This window comes from Pseudorca crassidens, chromosome 1, assembly GCF_039906515.1.
Source record: "Pseudorca crassidens isolate mPseCra1 chromosome 1, mPseCra1.hap1, whole genome shotgun sequence".
NCBI lineage: Eukaryota > Metazoa > Chordata > Mammalia > Artiodactyla > Delphinidae > Pseudorca > Pseudorca crassidens.
The window spans coordinates 133,375,863-133,398,422 of record NC_090296.1 but is presented as its reverse complement, the minus strand read 5'-3'; the positions used below and the strand labels follow the sequence as shown (position 1 = coordinate 133,398,422).

Sequence of the window (22,560 nt, the reverse complement as noted above, 5' to 3'; positions counted from 1 at the left end):
GACTGTGTAGTGAGGTTTTTCGTCCAAAACCTGACTTAACCTAATCAACCAACAGCATTTACCTCCTGGGCAGTCATCAGAGCTATCAGGTTGCAGCAATTAAATCTCTGCACGTCTCTAAGGGGCGCAGTGTGGGTCCCCCCAGTCCTCTCACCCAACCAGACCCGGGTTTAAGTTCTGCTTCCAATGCCACAACATTAAGCCCCTTGGGACTTCACTGTGCCCCTGAATAATGGAATTAGGGTGACCCCCAGGGTGTCCTAGGAAGGCTTCTTCTCAGAGACAGCTCAACTCTATGGGGAGCATAAGTGAGGCCTGACTGACCAGTGTGACAGCATAAAATGTATGTGATTCGCAAAAACAGCAGGTACTATTTTCTCTTAATTGGGTGACCACACGGGGAGGAGAGCGGAGAAGGAAACCACCATTTCTTGAGCGCTCACCATTGGTCAGACCTGTGCTGTAGCACTTGTTTCTCACCTTCCAGGTCATAGTGGACAGAGGCTCAGAGAGGTGGTGACACACAGTGCCAGGTGTATCTGACTCCAGTGCCCAGGGACAGTCCACAGTAACACCTCAGGCGCCAGGTAGAAAGAAGGCACAGGGGGAAACCGGGGTGCATTAGCACAGAAGCCCTCAAGCCCTAGGTGAACAGCTAAGATGCCATGAGCAGGGTCCAGCCTCCTGTCCTCCCTAAGGGAAGCCCCGGGTGCCAGCTCACAGAGGATTCCATGAGAGACACATGAATGCTTTTCTTTGCCTCCCAAGCCCTTTCCTCACAGAGGTCAAATTAACTATGAGTAGGATGCCAGGGAAATGATTCAATGTAGGTAAATGAGAGTGTGGACTCTGACCTCATGGTTTTAATTACTGGATGATGGAAACACTTTTAAAAGGTACCATGCAACTCTTCATCAAGGGATGAATGGATGAGCAAGATGTGGTAGATCCTTACAATGGAATATTACTCGGCCTTGAAAAAGGCAATTCTGACACCTGCTACAACATGGATGAAGCTTGAAGACATCCTGCTTCAAGTGAAATAAGCCAGTCACAAAGGGACAAATACTGTATAATTCCACTCACATGAGTTACATAGAGTAGTCAGGTTCACAGAGACAGAAAATAGGATGGTGGTGGCCAGGGGCTGGGGGAGCGGGGCATAAGATGGGCAGTGGTGATGGTTGCACAACAGTATGAAGGGACTTAATAACACTGAAATGTACACTTAAAATGATGGAGATAGTCAATTTAATGTTATGTGTATTTCACCACCATTTTTTTTAATTAGAAGGGAAAAAAGGGTATATGCAAGTCAGGGCCTGTGCTGTTTCCCAGACCTCCTGGGCAACCACCCAAGTCCAGGAATCCCCAGTGGAACTTACATTTCTGGAACAAGTCCGGTGAGGCTGCAGAACCTGAGGGCAGGTGCCAGCCTGTCTGAATTTCTTCCTCACCCTACAGAAATGCATCTTTAATGAATGCTGAGCCCTCCATTTGGGCTTTACCTGGGACAGTTTATCCTGTACAAGCTCAGGGCCACAGGGTCCAGGGCAGATTTCCAACTAGTGGAACCACTACTGTGGGGACTGTGCTTGGCTGCCCCTGATTTCACTGTCCCCACCCCACCCCACCCCCACCTTCCCCAGGCTCCTGTCACTACCGGTCAGTTGCCCTTCTCATTTTTAGAGACAGACCCAAATTTGATGCACATTGTACGTGGCGCTGTGACTACACAAATCACATACATACGTCGCACTGTGGAATAACATAGGCTGTCTCCTCCTCTCTCTCTCACACACAGTTAACCCCTCAGTCAACTTCATTAGTCCCTTCCTTCCAGACAGCACCCTGTCATCTTCAGCTTCCCTACTGCCCCTATCACTGCTAGTCCTCAAAGTAATCATCCAAAGGCTTTATCTACAAAAAAAAAAAAAAAAAAAAAATCTCCTGGGAACACTTGTTGAAAATACAGAATTCTGAGCCTCATCCCAGGAGACTATACTTTTCTGTAAGCCTGGGGCCAGGAGTACACAGTCCCCACTCACAGTTTACGGAGGGTGAGTGAGTAGCACGGGGATCACCGCCTTCCTCGCCCCTGACCCTGAGAAAGTGTTCTCTCCCTGCGCTCCAAGTGTGGAGTTGTTCTTGATACTTGAAGGTGTTGGAAAGTTGGTCTCTGACTATTTGAGGTTCTGCTGTTCTTTAAAGCACCATTACACGTGATTCCCATCAGTCATGGGACGACAAATCATTAAAGAGTGTCACCATGTGGAACTGGTATTGTAGACCACTTTCGACTTAATGACTCGCCCAACCAGTTCTGTGGCATCCTACACTCACACTCCCTCCCTGCAGGATGTCACCCAGGAAGACCCTCCATCAGGAGATCTGTTATTAACCCCACTGTCTTCCTATGGGCAACACATGCCCTTTTTTTCAGACTTTCTGTAATTCAAACTCCCTTCCCATATCCAGTGGCCCAGATTGTGGTTTTTTATGTTAACCAGCATTATTTGACCGCAATCCAGGATCACAGCTGTACCACAATATCTGCCCAGTTTAGATGTTTTCAATTCCAAGTAACAGACAACTCAGATTCAAACTGGTTTTAAAATATGAACATTGATTACTTCCTATAATAGGGTGCCCAGGTTGGGCACTGGTTTCTCAATTCAATGGTGTCTTCAAGGATTGTGCTCCGCTGTCCACAGTCAATTTCATTATAACACTGGTCTCCAGGAAGTTGAAAGATGGTGGCCAGCAGCAGCTGTCCATCAAACAGGTGGGCTGGAAGGTAGACTCCTTATCTTGCAAGAGAGAGAACCCTTCCTCCCTCTGTGGACTCTGGAACTTTCCTCATATTGGCCAGCACAGTTCGTATGCTCCCACCTCAACTCACCTCAACCACCAGGGGACGCTACACACAGATTCCCCTGTCACACTTCCTGCTTCCCACAGCTGTCCCTGGGGCGTGGAGGAAGAGGGACTGGATGCTGGGTAGACAGCCCTAAGAGCCACTGCAGCTGCTATGTCATTGGCTCTTTCAACACAAATGCTGGACCAGACCCTCCTGACAGACACGTGATAAGAAGCCAGCACCTGCTCTGGGTGACATTTCTCTCCAGAAAGATAGCGTGGGGAGTGTCATAAGCTGTCCAAGGCAAAGCCAGCCTCCTCCATCACAGGACCCTTCATCAGTCTTATGGATTTGCAGGAGTTTTTAAAGTGCTTTGCTCTAAGCACCTGATTAAACATTAATAAAAGGTCAAGGTTATGGTCCTAGGGACCTCCTGACAAAATCACTCTTTATCTCTCTTCCTCATGAATCCTCCTGTTGCAATACTTATCTCTTCCCTACCTCCCTGCAAACCCCATGACTATTTAAGGGCTGAGGGACCCAGAGAACAAACTACCTTTGGTTCATTCAGAGGGAGCATTTCTAAAGCCTTGGCTTGAAGGAACATTGTCAGGACTGCGGGTGTTTGTGGCTCTAGTTTGGAGAGTTTTGCTTCCCTACAAAGCACTTACAGAACAGAAGAAACAGCGGGTCAACATGATGGGATTTCTGCATTCAAGGCCATCTTTCCTATAGGTTAGTGTCATTGATTACCTGCACCTCAGGCCCTGACAGGTAATCAATAGACCCTCTGACCCAGATATGTGAGTTGGCCTGTGGGGGGTTGAAAAACAAGAAGTGAACATGGCAACTCTGGTTCATGCTTTGCATACATGAGAATTACATTTTTTCCCCAGAGTAGCAAAGCCATTTCTGCTCAAATTACCCCAGCCATCTCAGGAGCGCATAATCAGAGGGTCCTGTTCATTTTTCCTGCTGGAGAAGAGTTCTGCAACCAACCCCAAGCCATTAAAAGCAAAAGTTTGGAAAAATCTTTTTATGCCTCCAGAGATCTAGGACTCTTTAGGAAGGGCCACCTAACCTTCTCTGTAAGGGATATAGGGAAACGGTGACTCTTACGGGGGCAGGAGAACAGGAAGGGGTTCGATCACCTGCCAGGGAAAGAGGATGGACTCTAGGAGCCACTGATGTTGCAACTCTCAAAAACAGAAGGATCTTGGCTGATGATAATGACACTGATCCTCAGGATATGGATTTAATGGGATGGGGTCCAGGGGTGCAAACAGTGAAAGACTCTCAAAGACACATAGAAGACAAAAAATAGTCTACAACTATTTCTGGTGTCACTTCCTCCAGGAAGTCAGCCCTGACACAACTTGGTACCCCATTTAGACCAGGAGCCGCCTCTGCAGTGGGCCCAGACTTTCCTGGACATGTCTGTAACACTTTCTGTGGGTCTATATGCATATTGCCATGCCCTCAAGGCTGTGAGTCAATTGAGGTTGGGGGTAAGAATCATAACCTGGTCACATCTCAATCTCAGCCCCAAGCAAAACCCAGCACCTAACAGCATCTCAACAAAGCCTGTTGAATAGGTGAATGAATGAATGAGTGAATAAATTTATAAATGAGTGCGTGTGTGAGTGAGGGAGTAAACTAATGAAAATATAGCATCCAACCAAAGAAAGAACATCAAGGTACTAAGTCCCCAAGGATAATAGCCCTAAGGAAAGGGGCACCTTTCATCCCTTTCCTGGAAATTTTGCAAAGGAAAAGTGGTTAGATACAATAAAAAGAAGATTGACTTTTACATCCAGAGTTGGGTCCAAATCTTGGCTCCACTAGCAAAGTGAGTTCAGGCAAGGTATTTAGCCTCTTTGTCCCTCAAAGTTATCATTGAGAATAAGACCTACCTTATGAAGCTGTGCTGAGAATCAGAGAAAAGATATGCTCAGTGCCTGGTACACGGTTAGCACTCACTAAGTTGTAGTCACTACCAACATTAACCAAGCCCTGCCATGGAGTGGCATGGCCAAAGCTGGGGCATATGTTATCAAGCCAGAAAGGTAACCACACAAAGTAGGCCAAGGTCATTCTAAGATATCAGACCACTGGGCTGAGTGGCCAAAAACAGACCACAACTTCTCTCTTCCAAATTTTGCAAAGGACAATAAATTCTGACCATCCAATAGGCCATCAGTAAAACTTCTCTCAAGGAATGTAAATTGATAAACCATGAAAGGCAAAGACATTGCCTCTGTGTAAGTGAAGTTATGGCAAATATTAAGTTGCCAAAAATTCCAACATTATGTATCAGTCAGGGAATGCTAGGTTGTGCTGCAGTAACAAACAGCTCCAAAATCTCAATGAGTTAAAAATCATGTCACATATCCTTTGCAGGTCAGCAAGGGGACTCTTCTTGGAGATCCAGGCTTACTGAACAATCAGTATTTCAAATGGTGGTGATCACCAATGCCAGGAAGAAAGTGAGCTCTGGAGGGTCTCATACTGTCAATGAAATGTCCCCTCTGTGGGTGTCATGGTCCATGAACAACCATTAGCCTGAACTAATCACTTGGCACCACCTAATCACGGGGGGGGGGGGGGGGGTGGCGGCCAGGAGGTGCAATCCCAGCATGTGCCCAGACTAGGAAGAAAGGGAAATATTTTGTGGATCATGCTAATGAGCACAATACACTGCAAGAGAAGGAGATGCCTAGGAAGCTCCATCCAAACCAGCCCTGGACAGTGGTGACAAAGACGACTGGAAGGCAAAAGCATCAAGTCCTTCCCAATATCTACAAGTTCAGAGTGGAAGGGGATAAGTGCAGAAGACAGCTTGATTTTCCATTTAGCATGGCCATCATCGAAAAGTATACAAATAATAAATGCTGGAAAGGGTGTGGAGAAAAGAGAACCCTCCTACCGTGTTGGTGGGAATGTAAATTGGTGCAGCCACTATGAAGAAAACTATGGAGGTTCCTTAAAAAACTAAAAATAGAGTTATCATATGACCCAGCAATCCCACTCTTGGGTATATACCTGGAAGAAAATGAAAATTCTAATTCAAAAAGATATATGCACCCCAATGTTCCATAGCAGCACTATTTACAATAGCTAAGACATGAAAATAACCCAAGTGCACATCAACAGACAACTGGCTTAAGAAGATGTGAGATAGATAGATAGATAGATAGATAGATAGATAGATAGATATACACATATATACACACATATAATGGAATACTACTCAGCCATAAAAAAAATGAAATTTTGCCATTTGCAGTAACCTGGATGGACCTAGAGATTATCATACTAAGTGAAGTAAGTCAGATACAGAAAGACAAATATTATATGATAACACTTATATGTGGAATCTAAAAAATAATACAACTGAATCTATATACAAAACAGAAACAGACTTACAGACATAGAAAAACAGACTTATGGTTACCAAAGGGAAAAGAGATGGGGGGAGGGATAAATTAGGAGTATGGGATTAACAGATACAAACTACTATACATAAAATAGATAAGCAACAAGATTTACTATATAGCACGGGGAACTATATTCAATATCTTGTGATAACTTATAATGGTAAATAATCTGAAATATATATGTATACACTGAATCATTTTGCTGTACATCTGAAACTAACACAACATTGTAAATCAACTCTACTTCAATTTGAAAAAAAGGCCGCTATTTTGCATTTAGGAAAGTGTGGGGAGCTCCGGATTTGCTCACTGCTCTCTTTAAAAATCAACTGTATTCATATTTTAAAGAAAGAATGTATATATATGTATAACTGAATCACTTTGTTGTACAGCATAAATTAACACAACATTGTAAATCAACTATACTTCAATAAAAAAATGGAAAAAGGAATCAACTGTACTCATACTAATGAGCGTGCACGCCATACCTCAATACCGCCTGTGTTGGGCAAGAAGAGGACAAAACGGCTCAGAGAATTTGGATTCTTGCACGGGGGTGACAAAGTGTTTCTTTCCCTAATTTGGAAGTGAGTTTAAAATGTGCAAAGAAGCAGAAATTCCTCTCGGCACATTCCTCTGCTGGGTATGGCTGTGAGTTCCCAGTAGCAACAAGAGTCCCAGCGCTGCCAGGCTCACACGGGACTCGGGAAAGGCCCTCACTTTCCAGGTCAAGATCATTAGGGAGTTTAATTAGCACCTTGGTTCCAGAATCTATACGTAGATTCAGAATATATATGTCCTCTGAGGCCCACATAAAATTGGCTGGGGACCCCTGTTCCTTGCCAGCTGGAAAGTTCAGTGCTCCCCAAATGTCTTTGGACTCTTGGGGCTTACATTCACAGGGGCCCCCCATTGTGCTGCTTCCTCTCTCCCCTGCTCTTCATCCCACCGCTAAAGGGAAATAGAAACAGGGTGCCAAGGTGGGGAAGTTCCTGGTGTGATGGTAGCAGCAAGGGTCGTGGTGCCACAGAACAAGACATAGCGTGAGAAGAACCCGGGGAGCGGGCTGGAGGCTGTGTCCCAGAGTCTCAGAACCAGAGATGGAGGCTGGATGTTATACAGCCCTTGATGGGAAGGCAGGCAGGGATTTAAGCAAGGAGTGAATGTGATCAGACATGCACTTTAGATGGATCACGGGCAACTGTATCTCTAGAAATTGGTGAGGAAGTAAACAAAAATGGAGAGCTAGTCCAGAAAGGAGGCTCCTGCAGGAGTCCTGGGGAGAGAGAGGTAGGCATCTGACCTGGAAGATGAATGACCAAGTGAAGGGAATAAGGAGACCTGTTAGACAGCCCTTGCCAAAGTTTAGGGAAGACATGTGAGGGGCTGGATGAGGGAGGAGGGAACAGAAAAGACGGGAACGCCCATGACTGCTGAAAGATGGAAACACTATGGATCTCGGTAACTAGTGGATGATGAGAAGTGTAGAAAAGAAAGATCAAGGAGATTATTCAAAGGTTTGGAGCCCGAATGACTGAGAGGGACCTAAAAGCCTTTGAAAAGGAAATTATGTGGATCTGTCATTGTCATCATAAGCATCATCACCATTGTTAGTTTGGGTATTTAGTACAGGTTTCCTTTTTAAAAATATCTTCTCAAAATTGGTGTCTTATGATTTCACTTAAAGGGGTTTCCAAACTTGTCATTTCAATGATTGAAACAGCCAAAGCATGTCTTGTTACACTAAAAAGTTTCCATTTTCGTGTCTTGCTTTCTAAAATGCTTGTAATCATCCTTGAGCATTTGAGGAACTTGAAGCAGGCATGGCCTCTTTCAAAGGTCAAATGAGGAAGATAAAATCCTTTCCAGCAGCATCTTGTAGCACTTTAACCGAGTATGTGTTAACCAAGGAGGTAGCTCACACGCACGCATGCACACAGGCACAGAGGCGCCCACTAGAACTCCCAGCTGAGATAAAATTGCAAGTATGGCATTGATTGACCCATCAACACTTTGGGCTGAGCAGAGAGAAAGAAACCCAGCTGGACACAGGGAGGAAGATGCAGGGGGTGTTGACAGAGTCTCCTGTAGAGGATTCTTGAATCAGATGGTCCTCTTCCGTTGGACATCACAGGCAGCATATGTATATGCCTTCGCCAAGCTCAAGATACAGCCAAACGCTTGGCACAAGCTGAGGTTGGCCCCCTGGATCAGGCACAAAGAAATCCATTTGCACACTCTCTTTGCCTCCCCTTCAAGGGGCCACGGAAACACAGAGGGAATTCGAGGTTTACTCGAAAAGTGGACAAAATTCAGATTGTAGGTCTGCCACCAAATGAATGCACTCTCCTACACACAGTTATTTCAAGGTGAAGGAAAGGCCAAAACAGAATAACAGGGCAGGTCATTTTGCCCCTTATCTTATTCACTGATACCTCCACCTACCTTTTCGGGCGGTACCAATTGAGAGCTTCCATGATGATCCCCCCACGTTATTAAGACACGTCTCTCTTGCACTGGAGTTTTATCTGGGGACCTGTGGTCAATCACTTTCTCAACAGGCACATACTAAGTGCCATCTGCCAGCTCCACTGGCCTGTGAGCAGGAGGTGACCCTGGAAAGACGCCACTGAGACCCTTCATGCTCCATAAGCTGGGCTGCCTGGGGAAAATTAAGTCGTCTGTCTTTCCCACTGGATCAGTGGTTCTCAAGCAGGGCAACCGGGTCACCCAGGGACACTGGGGAAAGTCTGAAGATATTTCTTCATTGTCAAAACTGTGGAGAGAAGGGAGTTGCTACTGGCTTCTACCAGATAGAGGCCAGGGATGCCGCTAAATACCTTCCAGGGCACAGGAGGCCCCATCACAAAGACTCATCCAGCCCCAAGCTTGAGTAATGTCGAGACTGAGAAACCCTGGTCCAGGTTATCACTCCATCCAGGCAGGCACTGGGCCTTTCCTTGTTCACTCTTTTGTGCCCAGTGCCTAAGACACAGTGACTGGTTCACAGATGGTGTAGAAGGTGGGAAGGGAAGCAGGCAAGGAAAGAAGAGAGGCAGGAAGGGAGGTGGGGAGAGAAGGAGGTATCGCACATTCTCTGGAGAAACTTAAACGTTGGTTAAAGGGCCATTGCTAATTTTGGCTCAACCAACGTGCTGTAGTCTTCTATCCAAGAGTTTGAACTCTTCCACAATTTCACCAATCCAAGCCCATTGATGCTATCAGACCAGACACCTCCCCCGCCCCAGCCCCAGTACCTTGGGCAGTATCACTCCTAACTGGGAGCCCCTTCTCCCCAGTCAGAGAGCTGAGCAAGAGGAACCTTTCTTCTCCGCACCGGGTGCACACTCACGGGGGCCCAGGAGAGAACTTCACCCTCATCCCTAGAACCCACACAGCTCTGACCGCCGCACAGCCTATGCGCACACACATACACATGCACACACACGTGTGTGCACACACGGAAACTAATGTACAAGGCCACTTGACTCTAGTGCCCTGCCCTGGAGCTGGTGACCTAGAATGGTCTCATTCCCAGTTGTAAACAAAACCTGGTAAGTTCTGAACTCTCACATTCCAGAGTGTGTACAATTTTTTCTTCTCCTCCCAAGTTGCCATCAGAAAACACAGAAACTCCAGTGAGACACAATGCAATGCACAGTCACCATGCCACCCTCTTCTGGAGGGGTCATCGTTTCCTGGGCATCACCAGCCCGTCCGAGGCTGGCATCCTTGGTGGCCACCCTGGTGATGAGTGTGCAAGAAAATGATGAAAGAGAGGCTCTCCACGGGGCATCTGTGAGCACTGCTCTGCCTGCCGAGATTTGTGCCATGCTGGAAGTATCTCTATTCGAATGAAAAGTCCAGCCTTTCTGCAGTCACCCAGGAAGTTTTTATTTGTGGCTGTGAAATATGCATTCTAGAAGATCACAAACACACGCCATGGCCTTGAGGGACCAGAGCACAGCCTGGCTGGGTGGGATCCCCAAAGTCAGACCTTCCTCCTTCCTGGGGATAGAAGATGCCTGTATTGACTGTGTCATTTATCCTCTGTTTTCTGATGCCCTGACATCTTGGGCCTTGCTGACCCTGGAAGGACTGCCCCTTCCAGGGTTAACCATTTCCTACAGATAGTTAAGCAATTCCGTGACACGGAGAATGCCTTTCTCATGCAGACAGGCCAATCCAGAACCCACACTCCCAGCCAGCTCCTGTATCAGGCTCTACACTCAGACCCACTCTCTGCCTGCCCTAGGGCCAGGCATCAGACAACCAGGGACAGCCCCATGTGCCCCAGAGCTCTGAAATTACTCAAACCAGCCCATCCCAAGGCTGTGTACCCTGCCTCAATCATTCCTTCCTTGGAAACCACAGTAAAGGCTCGTATCCACATTTCCCCTGCTCCCTCTGCCTCCTGACCCACCCAGTGCTTCCTCTTTGGCCCAGGGTGGAGTCCTATGCCTTCTGTTCCTAGAAAACTGTGAGTATGATCAAATTCTTCTTCAGGACAGCCATCACCTCGGTTTCTGGATGTCTTACTATACCACATTCATAACAAGTCCTGGGTACCCCACAAACAATGCCAAACAGCAAAAGTCAACAATGCCAGGGCAGTGGGAGTTTATAGACACCTGTGCCCACTCAGGCCTGGATGCAGGCGGCACACCTAGCACCTGGGCCTTCTGTTAGGTCTCTCCCTGTCCCCCTGCCAGGGGAGTGAGCAGAAAAGGCAGCCAGGAGGTGGGAGGGGGGAAAGGGCACCGCACTTTGAAGGCACCAACTGTGGGCAGACACGATGCCCATTACACACATTCTCTGTCATTGCTACAAACTTTGAACAGTGAAGAGGCTCTGGAGTACTTAAAGCCCTACATTAGTCAGATATAGAACCAAGATTTGAACTCAAGACTCAAACGTGGGCTCTCCTTCCACGTCCCCAGGCCACCTTCCCAGTGGACACATTAAAGCATCAAAACAGATGTCTTTTATCTCTCCTGGGACTGGCAAGGACCATGCAGCAAAGGCTGCCCACAAGGATGTCACTGCTGCAGCCCAGAGCCCCTGTGCCCCTGTGCCCCAGCACTCCACGATCCCTCCCCCAGGGACACTCAGGTACCGGGTCATCCCTGGTAGCCCATGGCCGGTAATAGCTTCTTGGGGTGTGAGCATTTTGGCCGCTCTCCAAGTGTTCCCACCAAACCCCTGCCATTTGTGGCATAACACACACTGGAGTGTTTTCAAAACTATGCAGTGACACCACCAAGGAGGGAAAAGGTAGATGGTTCCCTGCCTGGATCTGCTCCTTGGGGAGGACTGGCAGTAAGTCCAGAGGAAACGGCGTTTGGGAAGCGTGGGAGCCGCCGGCATCACTCACGCCTGAAGCCGGGCCTACCTGTTGGAAGCCAGGAGGCTCAACGAGGTCTGACAACCACAGCTGAGAAGAAGAATGTTCTCTTTAGAGCCCACATTGGAAAAGAGCCAGCTCCTGAGGCAACAGCATTTGCACAGATCCCATGGAAGCAAAGAAAAACAGAAGAAGGCGCTAAGAGAAGGTGCTCAAGGAAGGTTCTGACTTTAAATTTGCCTCCAGATGTTACACCTGAGAAGGAACAGCAACGGTACTCCATGCTTCAAACACGTCAATGTAATTTAAAAAAAGAAATGTGGAAACACTTAGGGTTAAAAGCCCATGCCATGTGTAACAACCTCAAATGGCTCAGACAAAAAATCACACACAGAACAAATCTGGGCAAAGGACACAGGGGTGCTCCTTGTACTATTTGCATTTTTGCAACTCTTGTAAATTTTCTAATTAATTCCAAATAAAAAGTTGATGTTTAAATCTGATCTTGAGCCTCTGCAGGCTCAAGTCATTATAGTATTAGTTGGTAACAAGGTGTGATCGGGCAGGGGTGGGACCAGTGTGGGGCCCAGGAGAGGACCAATTCCAATCTTCTCCAGTACCCACTGGGTTCCAGCATCTTCCTTAGGCCCGAGCACAGTGGGGATTGAAACGGACAGTGTCATGGAGCTTACGGAGTAAAGAGGAGCCAAATGGCAAACCAGAGAGCACACAAGTAGATTCATCATCACGAACTGTTGAAAGCTCTAAGGGAGAAGTCCAGAAAGATATAAGAAAGTAAAATGGGGACCCTGTGAGGATGTAAAATCGGAAACCTAAATTTGATCATGTCTCAGTCTTCCCTGGGACAGACCCCCTGCCCCACGTCCTCCACCTGCCTCTTGTCTGTAGAAAAACTTTAGCCTCCTAGGCCTTCCCCAAATTCCAAAGAATAAATTTAATCAGAGAAGTGAGAAAATGCAGAAAAAAAGGAAAACAGTCGAGCAAGACAAAACAGTAATAGTTCAGCCATTAAACAAAGTCAAGGACTTTAATTCCTCCTCAAGGGCTATAGAGAACATTCTTAGCCAGGTCCTTTGAGCAGTTATGCAGATACTGAATCCCCCACCAGGTGGAAGAAGTTAACTGTATGCTGCCCATAAGCATGTAGACCACAGACCGGTTGGAACCAGAAGGTTGATGAGATTGACTCCCGATTACCTCACCACCAACCAATCAAGAGAATGTCCACGAGCTGATCACACACCCCATAATCCCCCTCCCTCACCCTGTCTTTAGAAACCGTTCCCTGAAAGCCTTTGGGGAGTTCAGGCCTTTTGAGCACTAGCTGCCTGGACTCCTTGCTTGGTGCCTGCAATAAACACTGCACTTTCCTTCACTACAACCCGGTGTCAGTAGATTGGCTTTACTGCACAAGGGTGAACAGACCCGACTTCTGTTCAGTAACCCTCAGGAGGCGTGAGGGGCTAGGCATTTGGGGGTGGTCCTGACAGTCTCATGGTTGTGTTTGCTCTGAGGCAGAAGCCAGGGTGGGGCATGGGCTTGAGCAGTTAGGTGAAGGGGTGCCACCCACCAAGCTGAGACCACCTCAGGCTCCCGTGGACATGCCTGGCTCTGGCGGACTGCTTGCCCTGATCTGGGGGTTTCCACTTGCCCTCACCTGGTCTTGCCCCTGCACCTGTGGACCAGGTTCTCTTCTTGAGAAGAAGCCTCATTCTTTTTTTTTTTTTTTTTTGGGGGGGGGTATGGGGGCCTCTCACTGCTGTGGCCTCTCCCATTGCAGAGCACAGGCTCCGGACGCGCAGGCTCAGCGGCCATGGCTCACGGGCCCAGCCGCTCCACGGCATGTGGGATCCTCCCAGACCAGGGCACGAACCCGTGTCCCCTGCATCGGCAGGCGGACTCTCAACCACTGCGCCACCAGGGAAGCCCAAGAAGAAGCCTCATTCTAAAGCTGCAGCTTCATCAATGCCTCTGCAGCACAGCCTTTCGGGGCCTGAGCCCTCTAAAAGAACCTCCCTGGTGGAACCAAAGCTGTGCATTTTGGGAGCTGATACGGCTCCTCAGGCAACCTCAGGACCTTGGAGCTGATCTGGGGGAGAAGGTGGGCCTCCAGCAGAGCAATGTCACCCCACAGCGCTGGGGCCCTCTGGCTCCTCTTTGGCCCTGATGCCAGTGAGAAGAGGTGAATCCCAAGAGGCCCCAATAGGGCCAGCCCCTCCCTCAGTCAGGAGGCAGCTTCCAGGGACCACTCCTAGAGGCCAAGGGCCACCAGCCTTGTGACCAGGAAGCTCTGGAATCGGAGAGCCTAGTGGTGAATCCTGCCTCTGCTCTTCTTTGTGGTGTGGCCTGACTCACCTCTCTGTGCCTCTATCTCCCCACCTGTAAACTGGGACACAGCACTTTCTCCTTCATGGGGTGGGGTGGGAAAACCACAGGCAGTAGTTCTTTTTGAACAGCGCCCTGCACATGGTATGCATTTTATTGTCACTGCTGCTGTTGTGTTTATTACCGTTACAGCCTCATCCTCCAAGGAGACCGCCACGTCCTGGGGGGGGGGGGGGGTCGCTGGACGTGGCCCCTCTGCCACCCTGCAGTCGCGTGCAGTTCTCGGGCGCTGAGGCTGTCCTGGGCTCTGACCGCCCCACCCCCACCCCCGCGCGCCCAATCGGCCCTAAACCGGTCCCAGCCTGGCCTTGCCTGCCCTCCCTCGGCCCCCCATCCACCACAGGCCCACTCATGCACGTGCCCGGGCCCCATATCCTCACATCCGGCAGGTCCTTCTTTATCTGCGGGGTCTTCCGCAGGGCCCCTGCCAACCTACGGTGTTTTTGCTTTTACTCCCTGTCATGGTTGAATTGATGCACAGACACACAAAACAAGAAGAATGCGCTCAGATTAGAGGTCTCCCCAGAGAAGAAAATAGCCTGTCGCCACTTTTATGAGCGCTCTTCCACCCGACTGATATTAGGGCCTGTGACCAGAACTCTACCAGCGCAGGGGAGCCGTGCTGTGCGTGGGGATAGAGACCAGTAAAGTCCTAAAGGGATTTGCAGCTCCAGTCCCACAGTCCGCGTTCCCTCTGGTCAAAGCCTCCTGGCTGCATATCATGTCCTGGACATCTTAGTGAAACAGGCCTTGGCTCACAGAGGCTCGTTGTTATTTCACTTCGGGGGCCCTGGTGGGAACCGAGGAAGCCGGGAGGGAGCCCGCAGGAAAGTGCAACAGCGCCATCTAGTGGCCGTGTGGGGCAGCCGCGGAGATCCGCGCGCTGTGAGCCGGGATCTTCCCTCCCAGGGAAAATGTGGATCCGTCGCCACAGAACAGTGATACCTCCTCCGGAGCTTCTTAGACAACACGAGTGGCTACCGATGCCACATCATTAAGAGAATTAAAGGCCAAAATGTACACAAGGATGGACCTATTCGGTTTGGGTGCTGATGAAGGACCTAAAGGGGTCGCTGGAGTGGGATTCCCCGGACTCCCCAGCACCTGGAACCTCGTGCGAGACCTCTCAGGTTCTCAGGGACTGCTTCCCTAGGCTAGAGCCGGCCAGCCTGGGGCCTGTATGCTGGGTCTGCAGGTAGGTTAGCAAAGCTGTCATGGGAAGGCCTCCTCCAAATAAAACTGTTCTTTCAAGAAGAGATCATAGCAAGGCACAGGTTCTCAACCTGAGCGTGCATCAATGTCACCTGGAGGGCTTGCTAAAACAAGGATTCCTGGGCCACATCCGGAGTCTCTGAGAACCTGCATTTCTATCATGTTCTCTTGGTGACCATCGATGTTGCTGGTCTAGGGCCCCACTCTGGGACCCGCTGTTTAAGCTTAATAGTTATTTACGCTGAACCGCTTCCTCCTAACATTTGGAAAGCTCCCGTGGTCTGCACTTATCTCGCTCCAGTTATACTGACAGAGTTCCAGGGCCTCGGTATGGGAACTCTTTTAGGAAAAGCCGAGGAGGAGCTGGGGGGACATGGGAGAGGAGATAAGATAGAGCAGAACATCAGGACTATCTTTCCCACCCCCATGCCCTTGCAGGCTGGAATCCACTGGGAGACAAAGTTGGTCCCAGCCCCAGACCTGCCACGCCGTGAAGGCCCTTGGTTCTAATCACAGCATCCAGACAGTCAATGAAGTTAGGATACCTACAACCAACTTTCAGGGACAAATTTAGGTCATCTCTGCATAATGAATGTTCCTGGGTTTTCCATAACCTTTACAGAAAGACTTGTATTGGGGACATTTTAAGCTAGAGATTTATTGACACAGATGGGGAGCTTCTGTGCTGGTACAACCAGCATGATGCCATGACAGTGTGGTTTTTTTCAGCCTGCAGTCTTGAGCCACTATTTGCATTCAGCCAATCAGAAGTGAGCAGTGCTCTTAGTACCAGCCTATCACATTCTAGTAAATCAGACCAAGTGTATTCAGCCAATCAAAAGTGAGCATTACCCTAAGCCCCACCCCATCACAGTCAAGCCAATCACACCACAAATGCATTCAGCCAATCAGAAGTGAGCCAGAGATCTGTGCGCCACCACAACACCCACCCTCCCCATCGCAGTAAATCTGACCACAAATGAATTGACCCAATCAGAAGTGGTCAATGGTCTGAGCCCCTACCCACCAGAATCCACAACATTGCTTATACCTGTAAATCAAGAAATGGATCTCAGTTGATATGGCTCTTAATTGCATCATACATCAATTGAAAAAGCAACTTGCTTATAACTAGAAACTATCTGTTCATTACAAATGTATGCCCACAACAAAAATGTATACAAGCAGGAGAAAAGCTCACCCCCTTAGAGGTGACTTATCCATCAGCACAGTAGGCACCATGCCTAGGGCCCAAGGAAATGTTCTGATTTATTTTTAACTAAGAAAAAAAAAATGAATACAATCTGTCCTGGTTTAGATTCATCTTTATGCTAACACAGTAGCAAAATGGGCTTTTTGGTTTGGTTTTTCATGGAAGAAGGGGCCCACAGAGGCAAAAGTGACAGGTCCCATGAAAGTCATGTGTCAGACAAATGGGCAGAATTAGATGGTCCTGAAGGCCTGTAGAAAACTAACCATCTGTAGTTCCATGTAACCTTCCTTTTCCTTCCATTATTACAAAAGACAGAAAATTGGAGAAAAAGAATGTATCAGTCTGGACTCTTGGAAGGAAGGAAAGCAAAGAAAGGAAAGAAAGAAGGGAGGGAGGGAGGGATGGAAGGTAGAAGGAAGGAAGGGGGAGAAAACTCAAACTGGATTAGGCAACAGAGGGGGATTTTTAACTCTTGCAACTGAACACTCTAGGGATGGAGCTGGCTGGATTCAGGGACTCAATCACTGGGATCTGGTGTCTCTCCCACTCTTAGCTCCAATTCTATCTTCTGGCCCTCCTCTGTAGCCACAGTACGGCAGCAGTCTTCCCACACATTTCCCACCAGCCTCTTTTTAGTCTGTTTAGACTGATTCTATCTCAACCAGCTCCTGCTCTGACTGGCTTAGGCCTGGGTCACCCACCACACTCAAACTGCATGGGGCGTCCTGCACTCAGCACAGCCAGTGTGGCAACCCAGTTGCACATGCCTTACAGCTGAGAAGCCTCCGCATACATCAGCTTATCCGACCGCCCAACAAACCCTGGGAACCAGGATCTCATTATCCTCATTTCCCAGATGAGGAGACTGAGGCCCAGAGAGGCTAAACTCGCCCAAGACCACCTGCATGCAGAATGGCACAGTCAGAACACAAAGCCAAATCTCCAGACTCCGGGTACGTGTCCTGCCATTTTACTGCTATCTCCTTACAGTGTAAGAATTGAGGAGAAAAAATTATCACAGACCCAAGAGAGATGTAAGGGAGAAAAACAGGAAGGACGGAAAATCCCTACCAAAGTTGTACCGTGGCCCTTGCTGGTCAGTTCACTGCTAGGAGTTTAAGAAACTTCCTTCCAGGGTGAGTCTTCCTGATGTTTTCCAGCTGTATTTATATCCATATCACCCTTGCAGTTTTGCCACTTGTATTATTGCTTACTTATTTTTCTTAAGTCAACTCACCTCTTATACATAGATTTTAAACATCACCTTCATATCACAATTGTAAATCAAAACAGTATCACTTGCCTCAAATAAAAATCAACCCGGAACTATTAAACTTAAAAATGGTCATCAGCACACCAATCCAAACATCTCACATTCCAAGCAGGGTCCACAGGCTCTCTTGGGGGAATCAGAGCCGGCTGGTCACACCAGAACGCGGGCAACCACTGTGCTATATTCTGCTACAGCTCTTTCCAGTGTGCCCGCAATCTCCCAAAGACCCTGGGATCCAGGTGAGGGAAGTCAGCCTCCTCTGGAGCAGGAGGCATGGACAACCTACCCCGAATTGTGCCGCCAGCTTACCCTCCTCACAAGGCTGCTGGTTCTGCCACAGCATCTGGGAGAGCTAATTTTATGTGTCAACTTGACTGGATCGTGGGGTGCCCAGATATCTGGCTAAACATTATTTTGGGGTGTGTTTGTGGGGGTGTTTCCAGGTGAGATTAGCGTCGGAATCAGTGGTCTGAGTAGAGCAGATTGCCCTCCCCAGTGGTAGGGCATCATCCAATCCACTGAGGGGGAAGGGAGGATATTCTTTCTCTCCTCACCCCCACCCCCAGCCCCCTGCCTAACTGCATGAGCTGGGTCCTCACTCTTCCGCCCTTGCATTGGGACTTACACCATCTTCACTCCTGGTTCTCAGGGCTTCAGACTCGGACTGCAATATACACCATCACCTTCCCTGGGTCTCCAGCTTGCAGATGGCAGATCTCGGGATTTCTCAGCCTCCAGAACCGCAGGAGCCAATTCCTCACGGTAAATCTTTCTAGAGATAGAAAGGTAAGTAAGCAAGTATCAATAGATAGGGTAGGTAGATAAATATCCCATTGGTCTGTTTCTCTGGAGAACCCTGACTCATACAGCACCCTTAGCCTCCTGCCCTCACTGATACAAGATCTTATTCAGGAGCCACTAGGCCCTCGGTGGCTTCCAGCATCTTCTTTCCTGGCCATTTACTCATTAGATCCCTAACTTCTTCCATGACTATCGCTGGTTTGGTGCCCTGGGCAGAGGAAGGTAAGCTTGCACGTGGGCCCGGGCAGCCAGGCAGCCCTGGGGTGAGCCACAGTCCCACCTGCATCTTTGTCCACTGTCACTCTGGCCAGCTGTTTCTCAGGTGTATGCTGGTGGCCAGTCTCCATGGGGAGACAGGAGCCACTAACTCCAAGAACTGGAAGTGCCTTAAGAGCACCCAGAGGGAGGCCCTCACTGCTGGGACAAGAAAGCCAGTCCAAGGGACCATGTCTTCCCATCTCACTCGCCAGCTCAGGGCAGAGATGGGCTAGGTCACAGCCCCCCAGCTCTTGGTACAATTTTCCCTCTTACTTGACCAAGAATATTCCCACCCCAAATTAAACTGGGTCAATTAAGTTTCCTACCTCCAAGGAACCTCAGTGTGCCTCAGCGGAAGAATCTAGAGTCTCTGTGGTACGGCCATGTAGCCACGAGGACATTGTCTCACCTAGGAGGGTACCGTGGACCACGCACTGGTCACCTTGTAGGAAGAGAAACCAGAGGCTGGGCCATCAATGTAGCCCGAACAGTCCCCATGCCACCCTCACCCCAAAGCTCCAAGATTCCCCATCCTGTGGATGGGGATGCCCTTGCGGGACTGCATGGTTAGAACCATATTTATGGGCTAAATTTCATCTTTCTTGGGCAACAATACAGAAACGGCATGTCTGCCAGGAAGCAGGCATGGTCTGTGCCCTCTTCTCTTGCAACTGGACGTCTCTGCTCCACGGTTCTGAGCGCTGCCTCACAGCTGAGCGTCAGTCCAGTCCGTGCCTCTCCTCTCCCTGTGCTTCCCATCCACCCAGGAGGAGAGCTCAGAGCTGGGGGTCCCAGGCAGAGAGAGGCTGACGGGGGAAGGGGGTAGACTCTTAAAGCCAAAGCTTGTGCCAAGGAAACAGAATCCCCAGGAAGGGTGGCCTTGGGAGGAAAGGGTCTCAGAGATATTGGAAATCCTCCCCAACCAAATACATCTCCCCTATCTCCACGCTTTGCCTTTATTCCTTTGGATAAGATCTCTACATTTGGCAGATAGTTCTTTATAATAGCTAAAACCAGGAAGCAGCCTAAATATCCAAGAGGAGGAATGTGGTCGTGTAAATTATGGTATTCCAGGAGATCTTGGGCAGTCTTAAGTATGATGGTTAAAATACTGGGGTAAAACAACTCAGGTAATTTAAAAAGCAAGAAGCAAATTGCATGTACAATATGATCACTACTCTGGTCTTTTAAAGAAAAAGATCTAGAAGTATAAACACCAAGAAATTGCAGTGTACCTCTGGGCCAGGTAGAAACGTAGCAGGATATGACTCCCTTAAAGGCAAGGGCACCTGTTCCCACGCAGAGCCTCAGGGCTGCTGGGTCACCCAGCCCTGCCCTGCAGGCCCCACAGAGCTGTCGCCTGGAGCACAGGCCTCCTAACCTGGGTGTGTGCCCACCCACCCAGCCCAAGGGCTTCTCCACAGGGGACACCCACCAGATTTGACAGCATCCAAGTTCTCTGGGCTTTCTTTCCATCTATTCTGGCTGTCAATTGATAGTCACAGACCAGAGCCGACTGCCTCAGTGCTGTAGGGTCAGGAGCCCCCACCATGAATTCAGGGAGCTGGCAATCAAGGTGAACATCCAAGTGGACTTTCGCTTCCAGGCTGCTCCTTTAGCATCATAACAGAAAGTCCAGGGTGGCCAAACAATGCCACCAGCCACTGCCACAGACCTTATCCACCACGCCCCAAATCCTCCTCTGCTTCCTCCCCCCTCCTTCCTGCCTCCCCCTCCCTCCTTCCCTCCCTTTCTCTGCCCCTCCCTCCTCCCCCTTCCCCTCCCCTTCTCCCATCCCTCCCCCTTCCCTTTCTCTGTCCCTGCCCCTCCCTCCTCCCCCTCTCCCTCCCTCTCTCTCTTTCTCTCTTTCTCTCCCTCCTTCCCTTCTCCCCACCCCCACCCCACCAGCAGCACCCTCTTCAGAAATCCCCCCCCCCACCTCTCTGCATTCACCTCACTGGCTGTACTTGTATCTGGCCCTTGAAGCCCAGAGCAGTGGGAGGACGATTCCCCCCTCCCCCTTCCGTCTTCATCTGCGACAGGCTCTGTGCTTATTCTCCCAAAGGAGCTCTTTTACCAGCACTTTTTAATGTCATGTGTCACATGCTGATTATTCAGGCCAGGAGGAAACCAGAACCCCTGTCCCCATTACCATCATTGCTTTTTGCAATAATAGCAGCTGCTACTCACACTGGCCAGAACGTTCCAGGAGGGGAGGGGCCACGGCTCCACGTGCATGAGGCTGTCCCGGCCTCAGCTCAGCGCCTGGCCCACAGAGGGGATGAACGCACACGCACTGTTTCATCCCAGGAACAAGGACCCCCAGAGGCAGAAAGCATGCTGTCCCCGTGTGGAACGCTGGCGCTGGGCGGGCTCGGCTCCTCTGGGAGCTGGCCCAGCTTGGCTTAACTTGGGGGTGGGTGTCAGCCAGAAGGGTGTCCCCACCCGTCCCACCCGACCTGAGGGCCAGACTTGCTCCCCATCTCACCCCCACACAGCTCTCCCTCCATGGGGTAGACGGCCAGGCAGCAGCTCTGCTTGCTATTCTGCCTCCCCTCTTCTCACCCCCAATTCCATTTTTCTCAGCATTACAGCCATGGCCACCAGGACCTGGGCATCCCTGTATATAGGGCATTTAACCTTAAGCCTCTCAGTGAATCCTGCAAGGGGGACACTATTCCCATTTTATAAATGAGCAAAACTGGCCCCAAAATGTTTTAGATGCTGCTGCTGAGAAAAGGCCGAGTAGCATATCAGAAAACTAAAGGTGAAAATGGGGCCACACTGATGACACAGAACAGAAGGGAGTCCAGATCACAGCTGGATGGTGACCTGCCTCTAGGAGCACGGGCCCCAGGGCTTCCTGAACCCCTCCTCCAGGGAGGATGCTGAAGGGCCGGGGAGCTGAGAGCAGGGACGGGCAGGGGCTGCACAGGAGCACAAAGGACCCCACATGTGTTCCTCCCCAGAACCCTGCTCTGGGTGTGGGGGGGTCAATGCACATTTACCCAGAGGTAGGCATCGCACAACCCCACCCCCACCTCCCTGCAACACAGTGGTGCACAAAAGGAAGGGAACAGGTTGCATAAGAAAAATAAAATGGGGACTTCCCTGGTGGTGCAGTAATTAGGAGTCCTCCTGCCAACGCAGGGGACACAGGTTCGACCCCTGGTCCAGGAAGATCCCATATGCCACAGAGCAACTGAGCCCAAGCGCCACAACTACTGAGCCTCCGCTCTGGAGCCCGTGCTCGGCAACAAGAGAAGCCACCGCAATGAGAAGCCCGCGCACCACAACGAAGAGTAGCCCCCGCTCGGAGCAACTAGAGGAAGCCTGAGCGCAGCAACGAAGACCCAGCGCAGCCAAAAATAAATAAAATTCAAAATAAATAGTCATTTTTAAAAAAAAAAAAGAAAGAAAAGAAAAAGAAAATGCCATCAAATGCAAAAAATGAGTCTGACTGAAAGAGTCCTGCTCTGGGAGGTACCATTAAAGAGAAAGAATCAAAATCAGGATTTTTTCAAAATTTATTTGATTGAAGTATAGTTGATTTACAATGTTGTAGATCTCTGCACCCCATGTTCACTACAGCATTTCTCACAATAGCCAAGACATGGAAACAACCTAAATGTCCAATGACAGATGAGCAGATTTTTAAAAAGTGATATATATATGCAATGGAATTCTTTTTAACATCTTTATTGGAGTATAATTGCTTTACACTGGTCTGTTAGTTTCTGCTTTATAACATAGTGA

The 22,560-nt window shown here is 49.2% G+C and overlaps 1 long non-coding RNA gene across 1 annotated transcript in view; it reads right to left on the bottom strand.

The window, feature by feature from the left end:
* LOC137201653 (uncharacterized) overlaps positions 1 to 20,493 on the bottom strand; it is a 65,231-nt gene extending 44,738 nt beyond the window's left edge. The window contains exons 1-3 of the long non-coding RNA XR_010932277.1: positions 20,240 to 20,493; positions 19,131 to 19,246; positions 18,371 to 18,517 (exon numbers count right to left, since the gene is read on the bottom strand). This is a non-coding gene — a long non-coding RNA (uncharacterized lncRNA). The remainder of the gene's footprint in view (positions 1 to 18,370; positions 18,518 to 19,130; positions 19,247 to 20,239) is intronic.
* Positions 20,494 to 22,560: the final 2,067 nt, after the last annotated feature.